This window comes from Lithobates pipiens, unplaced genomic scaffold (assembly GCF_037356315.1).
Source record: "Lithobates pipiens isolate NorthernLeopardFrog02 unplaced genomic scaffold, aLitPip1_a1.2 Scaffold_19, whole genome shotgun sequence".
Lineage (NCBI taxonomy): Eukaryota > Metazoa > Chordata > Amphibia > Anura > Ranidae > Lithobates > Lithobates pipiens.
In genome coordinates, this window is record NW_027507764.1 from 247,855,654 (window position 1) to 247,871,980 (window position 16,327).

At 45.3% G+C, this 16,327-nt stretch overlaps 1 protein-coding gene across 14 annotated transcripts in view; it reads right to left on the minus strand.

Annotated features, from left to right (window-relative positions):
* Positions 1-16,327, minus strand: part of LOC143996687 (poly(rC)-binding protein 3-like) — a 1,318,080-nt gene that overhangs the window by 484,712 nt on the left and 817,041 nt on the right. The gene's annotated exons all lie outside the window — the stretch shown is intronic.

The following is a 16,327-nucleotide window of genomic DNA, read 5'->3' on the forward strand; positions in this document are numbered from 1 at the left end:
ATTGAGCCTTAGGCCGCGTACACACGGGCGGATTGTCTGCCCAACTTAGTCCACTGAACCGTGTTTCAGCGGACAATCCGCTCGTGTGTGGGCTTCAGCGGACTTTTTCAGCGGACAGTCTGACGGACTAAGTCTTTCGGAATTTCCGTAATTTTGTCCGTCCAAACTTGGTTTTGTCCGTCCAAACTTGGTTTCAGCGGACAGTCCGCTCGTGTGTAGGCAAGTTGGACGGACTAAGTATGGCGCATGCTCAGAAAGGATTTACATGGCCGAAGGTTGCATTGCAGTGTATTGGATGTCGTTTTTCTAGTCCCGTTGTACGTGCTGTACACGTCATCGCGCAAGCTTTCAGCGGACTGTCTGTTCATCGTGTGTGGTCAAGTCCGTTCATTCCAATGTTGGACGGACTGTCTGTCGGATTGTCTGACGAACTTAGTTGGGCAGACAATCTGCCCGTGTGTACGCGGCCTAAGGCACCGGTGCTGATGCCACGGCACTGAAACCTCTCCCATATACTCTAGTTGTGGTGCAGGAATGAGCCCTGCTGCAAAGCATTGCATCAAAAATTTATATTAAACAGGGGCGGAAAAATTGGGCCTTAGGCACTGGTGCTGGTGCCACCACACTGCAACCTCTCCCATATACTCTAGTTGTGGTGCAGGAATGAGCCCTGCTGCAAAGCATTGCATCAAAAATTGTAATTAAATGCCCCTGTTAAACAGGGGCTGAAAAATTGGGCCTTGGGCACTGGTGCTGGGGCCACGACACTGCAACCTCTCCCATATACTCTAGTTGTGGTGCAGGAATGAGCCCTGCTGCAAAGCATTGCATCAAAAATTGTAATTAAACGCCCCTGTTAAACAGGGGCAGAAAAATTGGGCTGTGGCATCACCCAGAACCAAAAATGTTCTTCCAATATATCAGCGGAGGAGGAAGAGGATAGAAAATCAACATAAAAGGACAGTCACTTAGCATCAGCATAGGCAGTCTTGAAGGGATGTGATATTTCCAAAAAAAATTATTTGGTTACATCAGCTTCAGGTGCTTGGTAGCTGTGGGTGATCCAAGACTGATTCATACTTATGAAGGTCAGTCGGTCAACCGAGGCGCACCCTGTGATCGGTAACAAAGCCACCAGCAGCACTGAAGGTGCGTTCCGAAAGAACGCTGGATGCAGGACAGGCCAGTAGCACAATTGCATACTTTGCAAGCTCTGGCCAGTGATCCATCCTCAAGACCCAGGAAGCCAGAGGATTTTCGGTGGGAAAGGTGTCCAAGTCTGACCTTGCCCCTAGGTATTCCTGCACCATGTAAATCAGACGCTGGCGATGGTTGCTGGAACCAATCATACCTTGGGGCTGCGGACTAAAAAATTGTCTGAACCCATCGGTCAGACGGCCACCTTCTCCACCGCTCCTTCTGACTGATGCCTCAGCAAAACGTTGTCCAGGACCAGGAGTTTGTAACCTCCCGGTCTCTGGGAATGCGTTGCACAGACCTTTCTGCAAGGCCTCCCAGAGATGTCTCATCCTCTGCTCCCTCTGCGATGGCAAGATAAGGTTGGCAACCTTACCCTTGTACCGTGGATCAAGGAGAGTGGCCAGCCAGTAATGGTCCCTCTCCTTGATCCGAAGAATACGAGGATCCTTCCGCAGGTTTTGCAGGATCAGCGAGGCCATGCAGCATAGGTTAGCTGAGGCATTCGGTCCGGAGTCCTCTGAGTCACTAAGGACAACATGATCCGCAGCTACCTCCTCCCAGCCACGTACAATTCCACGGGTTTCTTGGGACTGTAAATCATCCCTACAAGACTGCTGCTGATGCTGAATGCCAGCCTCCACCTCCATGCTGACACAATCATCCTCCTCCTCCTCCTCATCCTCTTCCTGTGTGATGGGTGGCACAGCAGGAACACTATCTGGATAAAGGGGGCCTTGAGAGGCAAGGAAGTCCTCCTCTTCCTGCCTCTGTTCTGCCTCAAGAGCCCTGTCTATTATTCCACGCAGCGTATGCTCCAAGAGGTGCACAAGAGGTACAGTGTCACTGATGCATCCACTGTCACTGCTCAACATCCTTGTGGCCTCCTCAAACGGTGACAGGACAGTGCATGCATCCCTGATCATGCCCCACTGGTGTGGTGAGAAAAAACCGAGCTCCCCTGACCCTGTCCTGGTGCCGTAGTCGCACAGGTACTCATTGATGGCCCTCTGCTGCATGTGCAGCCGCTGCAGCATGGCCAATGTTCAGTTCCACCTGGTGGGCATGTCACATATAAGGCGGTTCTTGGGCAGGTTCAACTCCTTTTGGAGCTCAGCCAGCCGAGCACAGGCATTAAATGATCGGCAGAAATTCACATAAACTTTCCTGGCCTGCTTCAGGACATCCTGTAAGCCCGGGTACCTGCCCAAGAACCGCTGCACCACCAGGTTAAGGACGTGAGCCACACAGGGCACATGGGTCAGTTGTCCCTGTCGGAGGGCGGAGAGGAGGTTGGTGCCATTGTTGCAAACCACCAATCCTGGCTTAAGCTGGCGTGGTGTGAACCCCCTCTCGGCCTGCCCCTGCAGAGCTGACAAAATATCTGCCCCAGTGTGGCTCCTGTCTCCCAAACAAACCAGCGCAAGCCCAGCATGGCATCGTTTTGCCTGCGTACTTGCATAGCCCCTTGAACGCCTACGGAGCACCGCTGGTTCTGAGGACAGAGCACTGGAAATGGCCATGGAGGAAGAAGAAGAGGAGGGGGTGGAGGAGAGAGGTGTGTCACAACCAGTAGTAGCATTTTGGAGGTGTGGTGGCGGAACAACCACCAACACTACTGCACCTTGTCCTGCATCCTTCCCAGCTGCCAGAAGAGTGACCCAATGGGCCGTGAAAGACAGGTAACGTCCCTGTCCATGCCTGCTGGACCATGAGTCAGCGGTAATATGCACCTTACCGCTGACCGCCCTGTCCAGTGAGGCAAGGACATTGCCTTCCACATGCCGGTAGAGAGCCGTAATTGCCTTCCGTGAGAAAAAGGGCGTTTGGGGACCTTCCACTGAGGAACCGCACATTATACAAACTCACGGAAGGGGGCCGAGTCTACCAACTGAAAAGGCAGCAGTTGAAGTGCTAGCAATTTAGCCAAGCTAGCATTCAACTGCTGGGCATGTGGATGGCTGGGAGTGAACTTCTTTGCCTGCTATAATCGGACGTGGGTGTACTGCTAGCAGAGTACCCGGAAGCACTTGGCTGTGACACACCTAATTCTACACCTTCATTCCTCTCAGAGCAGGTTTCAGAGAGGACTGAAGGTCTAGTGGGGTTGGAGATGCCAGCTGATGAGGAGCAAGGAGAGGTCCGCTTTGTTCTTTGGTGTGGGTCTTTGAGGTACGCTTGCCAACGAGCTGCATGGCAGGTCAACATATGTCTGGTCAAGCATGTGGTGCCCAAGCGGCTGATGTTTTGGCCACGCGAGATACGCTTGAGACATATGTTGCAAATAGCAGTGGTGCGATCTGATGCACTCATCTCAAAAAAGGCCCACACCAAAGAACTTTTAGAATAACGCGCAGAGGCAGCGCCCTGCATAGGCGTAGCTCTGCGGTGTGATTCAGTCGGTGTGCTGCCCCTAAGCTGGCCCCCGGAGGGCATCCTGCCTCGTTGGACATGTGCCTCCTCCTCCTCGGCCTCTCTCCTACCAGGCACCCACATGGAGTCAGTGCCCTCATCATCCCCTCCCTCTTCATCGCTGGAGCAAACCTGGCAGTATGCTGCGGCTTGTGGAATATGACTGCCAGATTGCTGTCCTTCTTGAGCATCCCCTCTCTCTACGCTCCCGCTACTGCCTTCCTCTAGCTGAGTATCATCATCAGAGCCTACAAAACACTGGGCATCCTCCTGGAGCATGTACCTAACACTGTGCTCAAAGAGTTCAGGGGACTCCTCAGGAGGACGTGGTGGGTCTAGGGAAGGAGTCACTGATGATGACATTGAGACGAGGGAAGACGATGCGTTGGCAGCTGCTTTGCTAGTACCCTGAGCCTGGGTGAGAGAGGATGAGGAGGATTTAGAGGGCTTGGTCATCCACTCTACCAAGTCTTCGGCATGATGCAGCTCAACACGTCCAGCTGCCGAAAAGAAGGACAAGCGTATCCCATGGCCACGTGCTGATGGTGACGATGCACCACGTCCACGACCAGCACTGTTGTCTCTAGACACAGAGCCTGCTTGCCCTCTTTTATCGGCTCGTGCCCGTCTGCCTCTCCTTGTTGGCCTTCTAGACATGGTAATGGCCTGAAGGGAGATGGGAAAACCAGCAATTGGGTAGTGTATATTGTGCTGGAGGCACACAACACCCACTAACTCCTGCAGATGCCTTTATTATAAAACAGGAATTACAGGGTAGATCCTGGTGTATACTGTGCTGTGCTGGAGGCACACAACATCAACTAACTCCTGCAGATGGCAGATGGCTCAATTAGAGAAGAGCTATATAGGTGGACATAATGGTGTATTGTGCGCTCAGGGCACGCAGACAACACGCACAATCTCCTACAACTGACTGCAAGCTCTATTACAGAAGAGCAATATAGCTAGCTATATAGGTGGATATAATGGTGTATACTGCGGTCAGGGCACGCAGACAACACCCACAAACTCCTGCAGATTGCTAAAAGCTCAATTACAGAAGAGCAAGAATGCAAAATCGGACGATAACGAAAGGTGTATACTGTGTTGAAGGTACACAGAGAACACCCACTAACTCCTACAGACGCCAACACACTACACAAGGCCGCCACGCTGGTGGCCTTATATAGTGTGGGGCGTGTACTACACAGCCTGAGCTATGATTGGCCACAGGCATCCTGCCTGTGGCCAATCATGGCTCTCCTTGCTGCCGGCGCTGTGATTGGCCAAGCATGCGAGGTCACAGTGCGCGATGGCGCAGTGCATTGTTCGCCGAACGTGCGAACAGCCGATGTTCGAGTCGAAAGTATGTTCGACTCGAACACGAAGCTCATCCCTACCAGGTTGCCACTGGAGTCCTCTTCCACTCCTCCATGGCGACATCACAGAGCTGGTGTATGTTAGAGACCTTGCACTCCTCTCCACCTTCTGTTTGAGGATGTCCCACAGATGCTCAATAGGGTTAAGGTCTGGAGACATGCTTGGCCAGTCCATCACCTTTACCCTCAGCTTCTTTAGCAAGGCAGTAGTTGTCTTGGAGGTGTGTTTGGGGTCATTATCATGTTAGAACACTGTTCTGTGGCCCAGTCTCCAAAGGGAGAACTTCCTATACTATTTCACATGCTCTGTAATATCTACTATCTTGTGAGTTTAAAATCATCTGTCCTATATTAAAATGTTTTTATCAAGCTGTTCTCTTTTTTGTTTTTCCAAAGGGAGGGGATCATGCTCTGCTTCAGTATGTCACAGTATATGTTGGCTTTCATGGTTCCCTCAATGAACTGTAACTCCCCAGTACCAGAAGCACTCATGCAGCCCTTGACCATGACACTCCCACCACCATGATTGAGTGTAGGCAAGACACACTTGTCTTTGTACTTCTCACCTGGTTGCCGCCACACAGCTTGAAAACATCTGAACCAAATAAGTTATTGGGGAATATGAGAATGGGGATTTCTGAAACCAGTAACAATAAATGCTTCACACTTAAACATGCTTATAAAATACATTACTTTTACAAACATTACTGTTAAAATTTCCTAGAACAGTACATTAGAATCTGGCATAAGGTCATGGTCAGCTCAATTGTTCATATGCTCTTGGAGTGCATCCATGAAGCAGTAGAACACAGTATTGCATAAAAAAGACCCTATGGGCTGGTTCACACCACAAACCGCACTCCAGATCCATTCCAGATGCGTTTCTGCATGCACGGTTTAAGGTTCGGCATAACAACACAAAAAGCAAAAACACAGACATAATATTTCTCTCTGGAACTTCCTAAAATGAAAATAATACACTGTGATTTGAAACTTGCTGGTACAGCTGAATCATTTTGATTCAGCTGTTTAAGTGCTGCATTAATACTAAGTCTGACTGTTTTTCTGAAGTTCAATTTTGCTTTATGAATCAAATAGTTTCCTGGAATTTATACATTGCAGCTGAAGTGCTTTGCACACCTGTGGCTTCTTCTGATGGGGGCAGGTAGAAAATGATGACACTTTCATCAAGAAGACTTTTCAGCAGATAAAGAGATGGGATGCAGTTATTGTTGATGCTGTTCTGGATATAAATACGGCATAGAATCTTCATTTTTACACATCAATTGTCTGTATTCCCCAATCACTACTGGATGAAGTCTGGGAGTAAAAACCCAGAGATATGAATAATCTGACAATATAACTGTACTCCATCATTTGAACTCTAATATCGTAATAACAAATACTATGCTGTAGTATTTAATTACTGATAATGAAAGATTTACAGAAATTAATAGTCAGCGTTTATGGTATATACACTAAACAAAATTATATAAGCAACACTTTTGTGTTTGCCCCTATTTATCTTGAGCTGAACTCAAAGATCTACAACTTTTTCTATGTACACAAAAGGCCTATTTTTCTCAAATATTGTTCACAAATCTGTCTAAATCTGTTTTAGTGAGCACTTCTCATTTGCCGAGATAATCCATCCACCCCATAGGTCTGACATGTCAAGCTACTGATTAGACAGCATGATTATTGCACAGGTGTGCCTTAGGCTGGCCATAATAAAAGGCCACTTTAAAATGTGCAGTTTTACCATATTGGGGGGGGGGGGGGGTCAAGGGGGTCTGAAAATTAGTCAGTATCTGGGGTGACCACCATTTGCCTCAAGCAATGCAGCACATCTCCTTCGCAAAGAGTTGATCAGGTTGTTGATTGTGGCCTGTGGAATGTTGGTCCCTTCCTTGTCAATGTCTGTGCAAAGTTGGCAGGAACTGGAGCACGCTGTCATATACACCGATCCAGAGCATCCCAAACATGCTCAATGGGTGACATGTCCAGTGAGTATGCTGGCTATGCAAGAACTGGGATGTTTTCAGCTTCTGGGAATTGTGTACAGATCCTTGCAACGTGGGGCCATGAATTATCATGCTGCAACATGAGGTGATGGTTGTGGATAAATGGCACAACAATAGGCCTCAGGATCTTGTCACTGTATATCTGTGCATTCAAAATGCCATCAATAAAATGCACCCGTGTTCATTGTCCATAGCACATGCCTGCCCATACCATGGACCACTCGATCAGACCACTCACCCACATGACTGACATGTGCCCTGCTCAGTGAAAACTGGGATTCATCAGTGAAGAGAACACCTCTCCAAAGTGCCAGATGCCATTGAATGTGAGCATTTGCCCACTCAAGTCAGTTACAACAATGAACTGCAGTCAGGTCGAGACCTCAATGAGGATGACGAGTATGCAGATGAGCTTCCCTGAGACGGTTTCTAACAGTTTGTGCAGAAATTCTTTGGTTATGCAAACCGATTGTTGCAGCAGCTGTCCGGGTGGCTGGTCTCAGATGATCTTAGAGGTGAAGATACTGGATGTGGAGGTCCTGGGAAGGTGGTTACACGTGGTCTGCGCTTCTGAGGCTGGTTGGATGTACTGCCTAATTCTTTGAAACACCTTCGGAGATGGCTTATGGTAAAGAAATGAACATTCAATGTAAAGGCAACAGCTCTGGTGGACATTCCTGCAGTCAGCTTGCCAATTACATGCTCTCTCAAAACTTGCAACATTGTGCTATGTGATAAAACTGCACATTTTAGAGTAGCCTTTTATTGTGGCCAGCCTAAGGCACACCTGTGCAATAATCATGCTGTCTAATCGGCATCTTGATATGCCACACCGGTGAGTTTGTTGGATTATTTCGGCAAAGGAGAAGTGCTCACTAACACAGATTTAGACAGATTTGTGAACAATATTTGAGAGTAGGCCTTTTGTGTACATAGTAAAAGTCTTAGATCTTTGAGTTCAGCTCATGATAAATAGGGGCAAACACAAAAGTGTTGCATTTATAATTTTGCTCAGTGTATATATAAACCCAGGTACTGAATTCTCATAAAAGGTTTAACATGCTCATGTAATTTTAAAAGTAATTTTCAATATTTTTAACCATCACAGCTTCATATCATTATACCCCTAAAAAAAACAGAGCAGTTCTTACATTTGCATGGGCTTGTTTATTTGATGATAACTTTGTCATTACTTAACCAGTTTTGGACCAGCCACCACAGTTATACGGAGCGTTGTAGCTACACATCGCGCGCATTGCCACCTGGGGGGTGTGCGCGCGCCCCCCTAGGCGTCCGCGACAATCAGATTCGCAACGATCAGATTCGCTTCAGAACCGATCAGTTTTCAGGCCTAGGCTAAAGATTTCTGGCCTGGTCCTGGTGATCGGTCATGGCAAATTAAATCCTTCCCCTGCATGTGTAAGTGTAAACACAGCAGGGGAAGTGATGTCATCTCTCCTTGTGGAACTCTTTTCCATTCCAGAGAGAGGAGAGAATACATCTCAGAGTAAGTGCACCAACACTACAGTGACTCCAATTGAATAAATGAATAACTTGTATAGCGCTACATATGCAAACTAAATCGCCTCAAGGCGCTTTTGCCGCCAGTGTCCACCTGGGTCTTCAGAAGTGATGGGTCTTGAGCTTCTTCCTGAAGGCCAGATGGTTTTCTTCTGAACGGATTTCTGCGGGTAGAGCGGGTGGGGTGTAGTGCTTTACTTTGTCGCAAGGGTATTGTGGGGCTTTTCCTTGTGTACATTTGTGAGTGAGACAGAGGGTCTTAAATGTAACCCGATCCTTCATGGCAAGCCAGTGGAGGGTCGTCAGGGATGGGGTGGTTGATTTCCAGGATTTTTTTCCCATTACCAGTCTGACTGCTGTGTTCTGGACAATTTGTAGACGTTCAATTCGGTATTTTGGAAGTCCTAGGTAGAAAGAATTTGTTTAGTCTGGAATTGATGATTGTTCCACTACTGCTGCTGTATCTCCTTCTGGGATGAAGGGGATGAGGCTACTCAATAGGCGAAGAAGGTAGTGGGATTCACTGACTACTGATCCTATTTGTGCATCTATCACAAATATCACAAATAGTTCATGTAGGTACACCCCGCGATCGCCCCCCCTCTCACTTAACCCCTTCACCCCCTGTCACTGATATCACTCAGCAGGTTTTAGTGTCAGATAGGGTCTGCGTTACTCCAGGCAATGTCAGATTAGTGCCAGTAGCGCTAACACCCACGCACACACCATACTCCTCCCTTAGTAGTATAGTGTCTGAATGGATAAATATCTCATTGGATCTATACTATCGTCCCCAGCCATTTAGGGTTCCTAAAAATGCACTGTTAACAGGATCAGCCCAGATACCTGCTAGCATCTGCATTTAGCCCCTCAGCCCAGCCCCTCCCAAGCGCAGTATCAATCAATCATTGTCACTTACAAAACACTAGACACATAACTGCAGCATTTTGAGAGTCAGGCCTGATTCCTGGGAACGGTAACAGTTTTTTTGTAGCGTTTGAAGCAGTTGCTGACAGTCAGGAGCTCTTTTTCCTGTGAGTCTCACTACTGTACCTGTAAATTTAGAGACCAAAATGTAAAATCGAAGGTACAGTAGTGAAGAGGCCTACAAGTTTCTGAGCATGACAGATAGTGAAGAGGAAGTCAGCCATCTATCAGATTCAGTCTCATAATACGAACCGTTAGATAGCAGCGGCACCCTGACAGATAGCTCTGACAATGGAGTAGTGGTCCCTGCCAAGGTCAGGCATACCCGACCCCATTCTTCTGCTATAGTTGAGGTGCAAGAACCACAGGGCTCTCGTATGGAGCAGAGAGCCAGTACTAGTTCTGCTCATCCTTCTGGTGAACTGGCAAGCACCAGCAGCCTAGTACATTCTGGACGTAAATCCAGCACTGCAGTAACACTTGGTGATGTGGTGAGTCCCATAAGTGCAGTTCAAGCTGGTGAGGGGGCCCGCATGAGTAGTGTCCCAAAGCCACCAAGAAGAAGACAAACACAGGCCCGTCAAGCTCATAGTGCCCTTCCTGCTGCATTTGCCAATCCTAATTTGGAGCCCACCACTTCTGCAGCACCAGTACTTCTCCCATTCCCTGACCAACCTAAGACCTTACTTGGCCTGTCCCTCATCATGGGCATACCTAAAAAAATTGAGTTGCGGTCATATTGGTCCACTGACCCAATTCACCATATACCCGTGTTCTCTGCCTCCATGACCCAGACACACTACGAGCCGATATTGCGGTTCATACACTTCAATAATAATGAACTCTGTCATCCTTGGGGTGACCCTGGATTTGATCGGCTCTACAAAATTCAGCACCTAGTAATCCACTTCAACCAACAGTTAGTAGCCTTGTTTACTCCCGATCAAGTTGTCTGTGTTGATGAGTCCCTGATTACGTTTTCTGGCCACTTGTCATTTAAACAGTATCTTCCCAGCAAGCATGCCAGATATGGGTTCAAAATATATAAGCTCTGTGACAGGGCAACATTCTATACATATAGTTTATGGTTTACGAGGGAAAAGATAATCACGTGAAGCCGGAGAACTGACCAGACTACATAGGGAGCACTGGTAAGATTGTGTGTGACTTGGTGTCACCCTTATTCGGAAAGGGGTACCACTTGTACATGGACAGTTATTACATGAGCATGCCACTTTTTAGTCATCTTTTTGATTATGGAATTAGCGCATGTGGCTTCCCCCAACGGCTTGTAGAATCCCAACTTAGACGGGGGAGAGAGACTGCTTGAAGTGTAATAATTTGTTATCAGTGAACTGGAGGGATTACCGTAATGTTTCCGTTCTGTCCTCCCTTCACAAAGATATGACAGTCCAAATTCCTACGGTGACTGATGTTGTGGAGAAGCCCCTCTATGTCCACAAATACAACCTTAACATGTGAGGGGTGGACCTCAACAAGCAGTTGTTGGCGCCGTACCTAATTGCCCGTAAGACCAGACGCTGGTACAAAAAAGTGTCTGTATACTTATTTCAATTGGCTCTGCTGAACGCTTTTGTGCTATACAAAGCTTCAGGATGAACTGGATCCTTGATAAAATTCTAGCAAGAGATCATCACAGCCCTTCTGTTTCCAGATGGTGCTATGGCCCACCTTCCCAACGCAAATGGAGTGAGCCGGCTGCATGAGAGGCATTTTCCATATGTCCTCCTTGGTACCCCTACCCAAAGAACACCCCAAAGAAGATGTTGTGTCTGCAGAAAACATGGATTTAGGCGTTACAGACACCTTTATTGTCCCTCCTGTCCTTACCAACTTGGTCTCTGCACCAGTGACTGTTTCAAACGCTACCACACACTAGTGGAGTATTTGCGTAGGCTACAGCACTGCACAGTCCTAGGGTACACTAACACAGGGTCTTGAAAGATGAGATGGCCATCACATTTTGGGAGACCCTAATCTGGAAGGTTCACAGTTTACAGTTTTTATAAAAGTGCCAAAAAAAAAACACATAAAAACACAAAAAATAAAATAAAACAAAAAAGCCCAAAATATTTTTCTTCTCTCTCTCTTTATTGTTCTCTTTCATGTTCGCTCTCTATTGTCTGCTTTATTGTTCTCTCACTATTGTTCTATATCTATTGTTCTCTCTCTGCCATTACTATATTTTAGAACGTAATGTTTTATTTTTACTATATTTTATTGTATTTGCTTTGGAGGTATGGTATGTCTTACTGTTATTCTGTAATGTTACTTTGTTTTATTGTTTACCATAATTTTCTTAGCAGGTACTCCATTCAGCTGCAGCACGGGTTTATTTATTCTGACTGCACCAGTGTTTGCTCCCACAATATGTAAAGCTGTAGGAGGTGATTTTACCACCACCAAAAAGAGCATATATGTCGAAGCATGGGAGAATGGGGGGAGGAGCGATTTGCTCCTAACATTAGGGGCGGATTGCCTACCATGCTTCGGCATATATTTTTTATGCATAGATTGTGTTAAAAAAAATTATTTTTACTATGTTTTATTGTATTTGCTTTGCAGGTATGGTATGTCTTACTGTTATACTGTAATGGTACTTTGTTTTATTGTTAACCATCATTTGCTTAGCAGGTACGCCATTCAGCTGCAGCACTGATTTATTTATCTTGACAGCAACAGTGTTTACTCCCACGATACGTAAGTCAGCAACTTCAGTGCTGTAGGAGGCGATTTTACCACCACAGTTAAAATGGTGCATGTATGCCCAACATTAGAAGTGGGTGGATGAAGGGCGGTATTCTAATGGTGGGCATACCCAATGATCAATCTCTTTTTCATTCAGCAAACAGGCTGCATGAAAAAAAGAACATTACAATGTATGCCCAACAAGGACCAGCGATGTACTGGTATGTTGCTGGACTGGTTATACCAGAATGATGCCAGCAGGTTTAGGTATCATCTTGGAATCATTCTTTTCAGCTTTCATTTAAAAGCAATCCTAGCGGCTAATTAGCCTCTAGACTGCTTTTACAAGCAGTGGGAGAGAACATTCCCCCCCCCCACCATCTTCCATGGTTTTCTTGGGCTCTCCTGTCCCAACAGGGAACCCGAGAATACAACCGGTGGTTCTGCCAGCTGACCATAGAGCTGATCAGAGGCCAGAATGGCTCCAATCATCTCTATGGCCTAAGAAACCGAAAGCTACCAGCATTTCATGACTTTGGTTTCACCGAATATATACTTTGGGAAATTGGGAAAGCATTTTATCACACTGATCTTGGTGTGGTCAGATGCTTTTTTTTAAAAAAAGTACCTGTAACTAACTATTGCTATCATAGGGAATAATTACATTCCCTGAGATAACAATAAAAATGATTAAAACAAATGAAAGGTGCAGTTAAAAAAAAAAAAAGCTCCCCTGCTGTTCCCCCATGCTTATGCGCAAAAGTGAACGCAAGCGTTGGTCTGGTGTCATATGTAAACAGCAATTGCACCATGCATGTGAGGCATCACCATGAAGGTCAGATCGAGGGCAGTAATTTTAGCAGAACACCTCTGTACATCTAAAGTGGTAACTTGTAAAGGCTTTTAAAAGCTTTTAAAAATGTATGTAGCTTGTCGCCGCTGCACATTTGTGCGCAATTTTAAAGAATGCTATGTTTGATATCCATGTGCTCGGCATAAGATCATCTTTTTTATTTCATCAAACATTTGGGAAATATAGTGTGTTTTAGTGCATTAAAATAAAAAAGGTGTGTTTTTTTCCAAAAAATTGCGTTTGAAAAAACGCTGCTCAAATACTGTGTGAAAAAAGAATTGCAGCAGCTACCATTTTAATCTGTTGGGCCTTTGCATTAAAAAATATATAATGTTTGGGGGTTCAAAGTAATTTTCTTGCAAAAGAATATTTTGTCATGTGAACAAAAAGTGTCAGAAAGGACTTTGTATTCAAGTGGTTAGAAGAGTGGGTGATGTGTGACATAAGCTTTTAAATGTTGTGCATAAAATGCCAGAACAGTTCAATCCCAAGCTATTTGCTGATAAGCATGATGAGTCCATGGAATATTTTAGATTTTGCCACAACTTGCGGGAAAATACATTTTTTTTTGCACAAAGTCGTTACTAAATGATATATTGCTCAAAAATGCCATGGGCATACGTCAAATTGCACCCCAAAATACATTCTGCTGCTTCTCCTGAGTGCATGGATACCACATGTGTAAAACTTTTTGGGAGCCTAGCCATGTACAGGACCCTGAAAACCAAGCACCGCTTTCAGGCTTTCTAAGGGCGTAAAATGGTGATTTCACATCCTCACTACCTATCACAGTTTCGGAAGCCATGAAATGTCAAGATAGCACAAAACCCCCCAAAATGTATTTTGGGGTGTAATTCCACATATAACCATGGCATGTTTGAGCAATATATCATTTTGTGAAAAAGTACTTGTCATTTTCCCACAACTTGTGGCAAAATATAAAATATTCCATGGAATCAACATGCCTCTGAGCAAATAGCTTGGGGTGTCTACTTTCCAAAATGGGGACATTTGGAGGGGGGGGGGGTGCTATCTGGGCATTTTATGGCCTTCGAAACTGTGATAGGTAGTGAGGAGTGAAATCAAAAATGTACGCCCTTAGAATACCTGAAGGCGGTGCTTGGTTTTCGGGATCCTGTATGTGGCTAGGATCCCAAAAAGTCTCACACATGTGGTATCCCCATACTCAGGAGAAGCAGCAGAATGTATTTTTGTGTGTCCACATATAACCATGGCATGTGTGAGAAATATATAATTTAGTGAAAACTTTATGTATTTTTTCTGTTCTTTTTTCATTAATCCCTTGTGAGAAAAAAAAATAAAAAATATTCAATGGGCTCAACAAGCCTCTCAGCAATTTCCTTGGGGTGTCTACTTTCCAAAATGGGATACACACATACTGCCCTGCCATTTCAGTGCCTCGAGAAATGAGATAGGCAGTCGTAAACTAAAAGCTGTGTAAATTCCAGAAAATGTACCATAGTTTGACGCTATAACTTTTGTGCAAACCAATAAATATACTCTTATTGACATTTTTTTGCTAAATACATGTGGCTGAATACATTTTGGCCTAAATATATGGCTAAAATTGATTGGATTTTTCTTATAACAAAAAGTTGAAAATATATTTTTTTCTAAATTTTCGGTCTTTTTCCAATTATATCGCAAAAAATAAAAATCGCAGAGGCAATCAAATACCATCAAATAAAAGCTCTATTTGTCGGAAAGCCAGGCCTAAGAGCAGGGAGAAGAAGTAATTTATAAGGGATCATTAAGTATAATATAATTTTAATATAGGGTGAAAATGGAAAGACTTTAATTTAGAAGCAGAACTAAACTTTTTTTTCACTTTCAGGGATTCTTTAGCAACTCTTTAGCTGTATTCACATAGAATGCTATGCAGCAGGTAGGATTGGGCTAAGAAGAAAAATACTCTGGAGGGCAACTATGTAAGTATGCGCTTAGGCCTTAACTGGTTAAATGAACCCTCCACTGAAATTACCTTGCTGACCTACTTTGGAAAATGCTACTTTCCTGGCACTAATGCTAATCCTCTGACTTCAGTATATTCTGAGCCACTGACAAGATACATACTGAACCCATTTTTATTAGGCTGCAAAACGAATGCAGACGGGGCGGACTAACCATTCGGGCACTCGGGCACTGACCGAGAGCCCCAAGTTGGGGGGGGTGGCTCAGTCTGCCCCTGGAGGTGCCCACATTTTAACATGCAGAATTGAGAAGAAGACTATACCCCTCAAGGAAGCAGTGAACAAATCCTTGCCGGCAGTTTCTGCAGCTATATGGGAGGAAAGGAGTGAGTTGGCCGGGATGGATCTAACTGAGAGCAATCATGAAGCCCTGTCAGCCGTTGCAGGGATGTTTGCACAGAGAGGCGCTCCGGCCACCTCTTCCCCCTGGGAAATTCAGCTGAGGGGGCAAGCCAAGCGTCACTGCTGCGGGGATAGTCGGTATAGAGCTGGAGGCTGCAGAGTGCACACAGAGCCAACAGAGTCACCTTGCAATTGGCCACCCACACTGACCTGCCTTGTGTGCAGCAGCAGTTCAGTGTGATAATGATAGCACAGCAGTTAGTGTATGAATGTGTGTTGTTATTTGTGTGTGTTGTTATTTTTCCTTCCTTCTTGCCCTGTGCCTTTTTACCAGTTGCGATTCACTAGTGCACACTGATATCTGGTACATTGAATGACACTCAGTGTATAGATAGATATCAGTGTTATATGTAGGAAATAGCACTTAGCCTTGGTTCACATTGGAGCAATTTGGTATGCGATTTGACATGTGAAATTGCAAAATGACAAATCGGTGGCAATTGCCAGCAATTGCACTACTCTAATCAGTGCGATGCCGCATTTGCAGTGCCGCACTGATTGCCAAAAGTAGTTTCTGTACTACTTTTGGCAACTTCTGGGTGTGATTTCATTAGACATTTGTGCAGCAACACGCACAGATGTCTCTGAAATCGCTGCCAAACTCGTACTGACACGCAGGTATGAAATTGCGCAAGTTCAGTTGAACTCGTGAACTCGCACGCTTTCATTTCAGCTGTCAGTGTGAACCTGGGCTAAGTGAGTGTTATTCCATATATATATATATATATATATATATATATATATATATATATATATATATATATATATATATATATACTGTATATATACCACTGAAATGTATACAATGAGTGCTTTTCCCCAACACTGTCATCTGTACACTAAGAATGCCCCTTACATTGGTGGTCAGTGGGAAGAATGTACCATGCATTGGTGGTCAGCGGAAAGAATGTT